This window comes from Cryptomeria japonica, chromosome 5 (assembly GCF_030272615.1).
Source record: "Cryptomeria japonica chromosome 5, Sugi_1.0, whole genome shotgun sequence".
Lineage (NCBI taxonomy): Eukaryota > Viridiplantae > Streptophyta > Pinopsida > Cupressales > Cupressaceae > Cryptomeria > Cryptomeria japonica.
Window position 1 is genome coordinate 94,186,846 of NC_081409.1, and position 8,965 is coordinate 94,195,810.

Below are 8,965 nucleotides of genomic sequence, written 5' to 3' on the forward strand. Positions count from 1 at the left end.
TTCTCTTTCCCTATTTTTCTGAGGTCATCATCCTCCATAGAAGAGATAAGCTTCTAGATTATGAAGCATCTCTCCTCTTCTTCCTCTATCGAAATATTAGCAGGAATGCAGTTATCTAATACTTCCATTGCTATCTTAACACTTGGGGTTATTTCTACATCTTCTTCCCTATTGGGTTTGTAAGTAGGGGAGGACAGGGGTTTAGGAGAGGAGTCCATCATTAGATTAGTTAATTCCAGTTCAGCTTCGGCCTTCAGAGTTTCAGTTTCCTTAATAAGATCTCTTAGCTCTGATATTTCTTTTGTGGCCTTGGTTTCCTTAGCTGGTAGGACTGAATTCTGAGAAGACTTCAGCAAGGGCGAAGCTGGATGACTGGGGAGAGCCCTAAATTTGTCATCGACATGTATGTTTTCCGGTGACTCCCTAGGGCTGTCTATTTTCAACCTAGGGGATTTAACCCAAAGGTCTGATACATCTTTCTTCCCATCGTATAGGCTAGGCGCAATTACCCAATCCCCACACCCTGTTGACAGAGTCGTCAAAGCCAACCTGCTAGTTTTGTATTTTAGATTAATTAAAATTTTAATGTGTTTAGCTTGATCTTCCCTTTCTAAACCCTCGCAGGCTATAAAATTACCATAATGGTCTCCTATTATTTCCATAATTCTAGGGTTTAGAAATTCAATGGGGACAAGGCCGATATCTACCCATTTCATGCAATTTACTGGTTTGAATGACAGTGGGTTAAAATTTGGAATCCATTCGCATAAGATAAAACCATAACCATCAAATAATTTCAATTTTCCAAAGAGGATATCATCCCTTATATTACTATTTTCGCATAAAATATAAAAAAAGTTATTATCTAACCTAGTAATACTTATCTATTCCGGATACTGTTTATCCCACCATTCAATGATTTCTCTGTAATCCTTACCGCGGCTAGTCCACTTGGCATAAACCCCATTTCATTTGTGCTGGTTCCAAATTGGTTCCATCAATTCGCCTGGAATTTTACAAACATTTTGAATCGCCATTGTCTGTGAAGTGAGTGTTGCTTTTGGTTTTGGTTGAAAAACCCTAATTTTCCCTAATGGAATTCAATTTGGCCCTATAACCGGAGGATCTGTACTATTTGTTTTCCGGGGGTTAGAAATAATCCTCTTTTTCTGCCAATTGGGATTAGTGGGTATCATTTTTTGAGATTTCCGCAGGTTCTTCCTGGCCTTCTTTGAATGATATATTTGCCAGTTTTCATCAGTCGGAGGCTTTGATAATATTGTATTTGGTGCCCTAGCTTCCCTTTCCGAGTGAAGATTATTGAATGCCAAATTCCATCTCTCATTTAACCTTGTTTTTATGTCTGAAGCTCCAAGCCTCCCTATCTGTTGGTTTCCATTTCTTGGACTGAAGATCATTATCCTCCTAGGGCATGCCGCGAATACCTGTCTGCCGCTACTTGGCTTAGGGCTATCAATAATATTTGTTCGCATTTTTCGCAAGGAGAGTATTGGAATATCAATTTAATCCCCTTTCCTCTTTTAAATAAATTAAATAAAACATTTATTTAAATCATTAACCCCCCTCACTTGCATTTTCCTACAAATGCAAGTTGCAACCACAAGTTGAAATAAATTAATTTTATTTTAATTAAAATCCTATTTTCCCTCACCCACCAAATCCACTAGCATGCCTAAACCCCTTCTAGATTCTTCTAAACCCTTCCTAATTAACCTAATCCATCTCCTAATTATTGTCACATTCCTAAGCAACTTGGAGTCACTTCTCAAATACTTCAAAGTCTTTGAAAAGCATTCAATGCATTGTGTGTTCAACAATTTAACCTCCAAAGTCTTCCAAACCACTAATGGCTCTTACATGACCATTTATGGTTAATTCCACTTGCACCCATGGTTAAGGACTTTAACCCTTAACTCAACCCTCATGTGACTCATGTGTCTCTTCAAACATTTATTGCTTTGACCATGGTATCCCTTTAACCCTTGCACAAGAGTTTATCCATTGGATAAAAGCTTTATTCTTTGAATAAAGAATTTATCCACTCAACCCAACCTTGACCTTAACTCCCAAGTGAACCTTCAGGTCATGTCAAGCATTTAATGCTTATTCCCTCTCCTCGCAACCTATCTCATATTGACACTTGTCATCCTAGGATTGGGTTGAAAGTCCTCACATGGATTGAATATCATTCAATCCTTACCCTTGTTGAGATTACTCAATCTCAACCATCCATTGCTCCATTTTCCCTATAAATAGAGCCTGTTTCTTCATAATCCAGATGCTGAAAACTTGTATGCATCTAAGTTATAGAGAATTTTAGAGAGCATTTAGCATAAATCACTAATATCTTGTTATTTTGGACTAAAATAAATCATTTTAGCATCATAGCATCTAATATTAGCTTTTCTTCACATTTTGCATAGCATTTTAGAGTAAACATTTCAATCTTGAACCTCCATAAGCATCCATAGTGCAAAAAGTTGCTGAGAGCTACACTAGTTTGGAACTTGGAGAGGAGAGGAACAAAGGAGAAGGAGCTAAGAGCATGTTAGGAGGCATTTGGAGATGTCTCATTATATTTACTTTCCTAGTTAAACATTTCTTCATGTTTTTGGTGTCTCTTTTGATATGTCTGCTTAGATTAGTTTTTGGTTGATTAAACACTAATGATTTCTTGTATTTTTGTGTGTTATACGACCACAGGTTCTAGTCTAACCTTCCCCCATTTCGCAGAGCATCAATATATACCCACACAAATATATATATACACATATATACACACACAAATATATACACACATATATACACACATATATACACACATATACACACACACATATATACACACATGTATATACACATATATACACATATACACACACAAAAATACACACACACACATATCTATGTGCGTGCGTGCATGTGTGTGTGTGTGTGTGTGTGTGTGTGTGTGTGTGTGTGTGTGTGTGTGTGTGTGTGTGTGTGTGTGTGTGTGTGTGTGTGTGTGTGAGTGTGTGTATTTTGAATTAAATGAAATTATAATATAAATTTCTTATTGATGGTCTTCTATGTTGCATGTTGACACACACATTTTCTAGTGGTGACCACAAGTAGTATGTGATACTTGCTCTTCTTCATATAATTGGTACCCTTATTGTAGCATGAGAGAAACTCAAATTCCTCCTTTGATTGGGATGTACTTAAAGGGTAAGTGTTGGTGAACCAAGACATGGGAATATGTATGTAGTATTAGGCAACATCAATTTCCTCTTTCTATTTGATCACTATATATGTATGATTCAATCACTATGTATTTATGTAAAATGGCCTCATGTGTTATGAATATTATATAGTTATGCCCTTGCTAGTTATGACAATAATTAGTATAGGGTACTTTCTTGTCATTATAGATGGTGATCTAGATTTAGGTAGAGTATGATACCAATTATATAGGAGGCACCATTATTCTTCATTCCAATTGGGATGTACTTAAGGACTTTTGTACTAGAAAACTAAGTAAAGTAGAAGATTATTGTAATAAGATCATAACCAATTATTTTTAAAGTTATTAAATTATTATTGTGTTGGGTGCATGATCTATATGTGGTGCACACACAAGCTAGTTATTGTGTATGCAAGCGATGCGTGTATGAGATAGTCAAATCATTCATGTGTGATCTAAGGAGAATCTAAAGTTATGAGATCATTGCAACATGATAACAAGATTGTTGCTACCTCCTCAGGCTATAATTGACAACTCATCTTCTCAAAAGTTAGAATAGTTAAAAATCAAAGTGAGCGGCTTGGGGAAGGAGGTTGAAAAAAGAAAAAAAGTAGAGAAGAAAGCCAAGAAGGATGAGATAAAGTAAGAAGTGGCATGATTGATAATTTTCTAGGTATTTTATCATCTAGCATTCATTGTCATGTGGATAAGGCATGGGAAAGCTACAATACATTGAGAAATACATTCATCAACTATGCCAATGTATAAGTCAAATTGAAATATCGTCAGGTGCATTGGGCTCCAAAAATTAAGTTGCTAAATATTTTGTTGATCCATGTGCATGTTTTGACATTCACAATCTATGTTGCTTCTCTGGCATTTATGCGATGGATGACTATTTGGAGGACTTATTAAAGCACCAAAATAGATATCATGACTTTATTGCTAAAGATTTAAATGCCTTTGAGGGGTTGGTGGTCTTTCAAATGCCTCCTATTTGGAAAGGGGATGGAACCATGAAGGATTACATAGAGTAAGAGAAGTTTCACTAAAGTCCTCCCCCCTCTGTTTAAACTAATCAATGAAGATGAAAAGATGGACATGTGAGAAATTGTGCTCATGTTTAGGCACACTTTGAAATTTGGAGAATGGAATGACTAGTGTCACATTAATGATGGAGAAAGTAGTAGGAGATGATTAAATTTGTCACATGGTTAAAGTTAACCAATTTCATTCACTAAAGTGATTTTGAAATGTAAGGTGAAATAAAATGAAATGGGATTTTTTTATTTGCATTTCAATCAGTCCAAGTCCGTGAATGTTTTTCCACATCACCAACTTGTGATGGTGATGGGTGTGTAGGAGCATCTTCCAATAGTTTTTGGTGTTAATGCATATCAGTTTTGATGTGGGTGTGTCTTCCTTGGGGTAAGTGCACACGCATCCAATAGGTTCAACAAGTTTAGAATTCTATACTATAAGCACAAAGCACTATTTTTTATTCTAGTGGATTTGTTATGCATTCTAGCATATTCCTTTTGACATTATCTTTATGCTTGTTTTCTCAATTTCTTCTATAAAAGAGAATTTTGAGCCATTTTAATCAAATTCTAAATTTTGACTAGATAGGATTTTTTGTAATAAGTCTAGATTTCTTGGGAGAAAGTTACAATTTGTAAATGGTGATGTTTGTATAACAAATAGATCTTTAAAGAATACAAAAATAAGATACATTTTTTTATTACAGTTGTCTCCAAGATGTATAATAAAATATCTTTTGGAATAAAATGGTGAAGTATATTTTGTTTCATCTCTGCAATTTCCTTATGGTGTATGATTTGTTTTGTGGTTCTTTTTAAGTGAGATTAATATGCTCCAAACAAAGCATAAATATTTGACTCATATGTTAAGGATCTAAAAGAAGATTTGTAAAAAAATCTATAATTAGGGGGTGTTAATGTAATGCATTAATTTTTGGAACCTACTAGTTAGAAGTTAATTTGCTAGATAGATATATTTACACATTATAGATTGATTCTATGGCCCAATGGATAAGGCATCGGTCCAAACAGTTTTGTGTCTATTGTTTGGAACTATGATAAAAATGAAAAATCATTCACATGTTTTTTATGTTTTCTTGAAGTTATGATTAAGGCATATGTTCTCTGAGTCACCCTTCCAAGAATTAAACCACATTAAGAGTAGTTTATGTGTTTTCTTGGTGCAATTAGTGTGAGAAAATTCATATTATACAATAAATTTCTTGTTAATTAGAGAATTTAGCTGATCTTGCCGAAAGGCTACCTGCTAGGTCTTGTAGAACCTGAAATCTAGAGGAAGGTAATTTTATGGTTACCTCCTATTCATTGGAAACTGATCTAAAGCCTTCAACAATAATATATGACTAACCTTTAGGAGGTTTAGGCAATTTATTGGATTGAGAAACCAATAGATTCCATAATATTTAATAATAAATAAGCACATTAGAATGCTACACCTTTCCCTTCCATACATAATAAATTTTTGAGGTCCTAAGAATTACACTTAAAAATAGAAATAAGCATAGCATGAAAAATATTGTACCTTCACAAAATCAAGCCTAAGTCTACTTGGTGAAACATTAAATAGTCATTCCAGATCCTTTTTCAACCTCTTGGTTATCCAATCAACCATCCAATATTGCTTAGGGACTAACTAACCTTCATAAGCCAATCAACATCCTTATCTAATTAACCTTTCTTTGGGATTGTCGAAACAATTGTCCATCATTATCCATCATCCTATCTTTGGCAACATATATGTTGATTGCTTGACATATTTTTTAGTGAGTAGATTTTGTTTTACTTTATCTTTTTATATCTTGGTTCGTTTTGACTAGTGTGCATTAGGGCATTATTGTTATCTTATTTGCTATGTTTGCAAGATGTTCTTGTAACATTTCTAGGCCTGTAGTTTCTTACCTTGTGTGTGTTGGAATAACTTTTAAATAACATATCATTCATCCAAGTTGCATACTAGGCTCTTCATACCTATTATGTACTTGGACTATCATGCACTAAGCCTATATTACTCACAAATTCTAGTAATTTTGTGTGGTCTCTAGTATGAACAAGGACAATCCCTTTTATGTGAATGTGTCAAGTCCATGCAAAGGTTATCTTGTCATGCCAGTTCTTCATGCCTTGTTGCATAATTTCCTTTGCTATATCAAAAATTGGAATTACATTCTAGCACAACCACTCTTTCATTTCCTAAATCATCATGAGAGTACTCATTTCCTCTTTCATCACCTTTCACTTCATTTGCTTCTAGCATTATGCCATCACTTTCTTTTTGAGAGCACATTTGTGTTATCCTAACCCACTTGTCTTCTTGAGGGGACATCATCCTAGTAAATCATCATCCTTCCCATGAATAGGGCATCATGATTTTGGTCCTTATCCCTTTACTACCCTCTATATTATAATCTTCTTTGAAATGATGTTACTTCACAAAATCAAGAGGGGCGAAATATAGACACCTAAACTCATTCCTTACTTGACACACCTAATTTGAACCTACCTTAACCCTTTAATTAGATCATAAATACCTATTATTTATTTAATTATTCCCTGTTCCATCCTAGTACCTTATAATTAAATAAATATTTATTATTTATTTAATTATTGCACCTTTATCTTATCATATAAATTAAATACACATCCTTCTTTATTTAATTAATTCCACAACTCACCCTTTTACCTCTGTGTTTGACCATTTATCCCGAACCTTCCATATTGTTCACATGGATCACAATCTAAATTCATATTCATGTGACGAGTGTCCCATATTGTCCCTTTACATATCTAACATAAGCTTTACCCTCATTCATTGAACCTAGAAACCTTTCCAAAAGTCAAACTAACTTTATATACTATCCATCCATCTTAACTAAAACCTCTTAATCCAAGCCATTTCAATAAAGATATTGCCCTAAACTTATCCCAAGCCCTATATATTTCCTATCATGTGACACATGTCACATAACAACTTCTTTCTAGCCTAACCCTAATCCTCCTTCAATCCAAGCCATCCATTTTTTTTAAGGGGTAAACGCTTTTAACCCGGAGCTATGAACCAGTGGGATTTGAACCTTGATGGCAAGAACAACAACACAATAGCTTAACCATCGCAACATTCCACTATTGGCAATCCAAGCCATCCATTTAACCTCTTAACCATGTAGCTCTTAATTTTGCTTCTTAAGATTTATATAGCTTGAGATATTCAATCAATCTAGTTATCCAATCTTATGCTACTGTTTTGATCATCTTATTGCTATCATAACAAGGTTATGCTTGTTTGTTGAGCGATCCACATATCAAATCAAAGAGAACTAGGGTGTATTCTATTTCAATCTCTATCAAGGAGAATGGAGATAGTTGAGATACACATTTCATTTCACTGTATTTCTTATGTTGTTTTGCTTCAATCTACTTTTTCCCCACTTCAGAGCCAAGTAATGGCTTGAGGTGAACAAAAAAGAATTAAATATTAGAGAATGGGGATATGAAGGGTGAAGTTAATTAAATAGATATTGAATTTATATAATTAAGGGTTGACAATAGAAGAAAAGATAAAATGATAAATTTATTAAATAAATGATTAGGATTATTTAGTTAATGCTAGAAAGAGATTGGAAAGGTTAATTAAATAATTTGATATATTTAATTAACAATAGAAGAGGGTAACAATAGGTGTGGTCAACAAGTGGATTATTTTAGGTGTTTATAGTTGGGTTCATCATTTTATGTAAGGGAGAAATCATTCTCACATAAACATCTAAGATTGTTAAATAAATAAAGCATTTACATAAATATATGTGCTATTATTGGAAATCATTAAACACTCAATTAATTGTAAAAGTTAAATGAATTTAAATGTAATACTTAGATTAAGGTTAGATGGTGAAATATACTATTCAAGATGCTAGGATTGTATTCACCAATGTAGGGCTTTATCTAAATGAGTATCCTAGAAATTGCAAATTATTTGTGTTTCACTCTATATTAGATATGTCTATGAAACCAGTTTCCTTGCTTATGGAGGCGAATTTACACATGGAGTTGAACTTGTGTATGTAGACAATAGCTATTAGATATTTGATGATAGAACACAATTTACCTTTACTAATATTTTGATGCCTAACTTACAATAAGATGGCGGTGTTTACAAAACCCTTTGGAGAGTCTCTTGAAGTCTAAAGGTAATGTTCTACAAACTAGGATTTAAAACAAGAAAAAAGTGAGAAATATGATCCTAAGATGTTGATACAATGTTGATCTAATTTTTTTTATCCTTTTTGCAATTTAATTCTATATGAACTCATAAATAAAATGAAATGAAGTCAAAATAAAACTACAACACATATCCAATGTGAGCTTCAATTTTCTAAACTAGTCAAAAATAAAATAAAATGTTGTGGTAATCAGGAAGTAAATGTGGATGTTGTTACTTGTCTTTTCCATGCAATTAAACGTTTCATTTTGGAAGTTTTTCATAGAATTCAATTAATTATAAATCAGCCCCCTTCAAAATTCGTCAGCTTAAGGAGTGAAAAGGGGTGGTAAAATAGAGAAATGAAATTAATTTTGTATGTTTCCTTACAAGGGAGAGCACCTTCATTGCATTGAGAAGGGAAGGGGGTTGCGCCTAACATTTCCCATTGTGGAGAGTGCACGT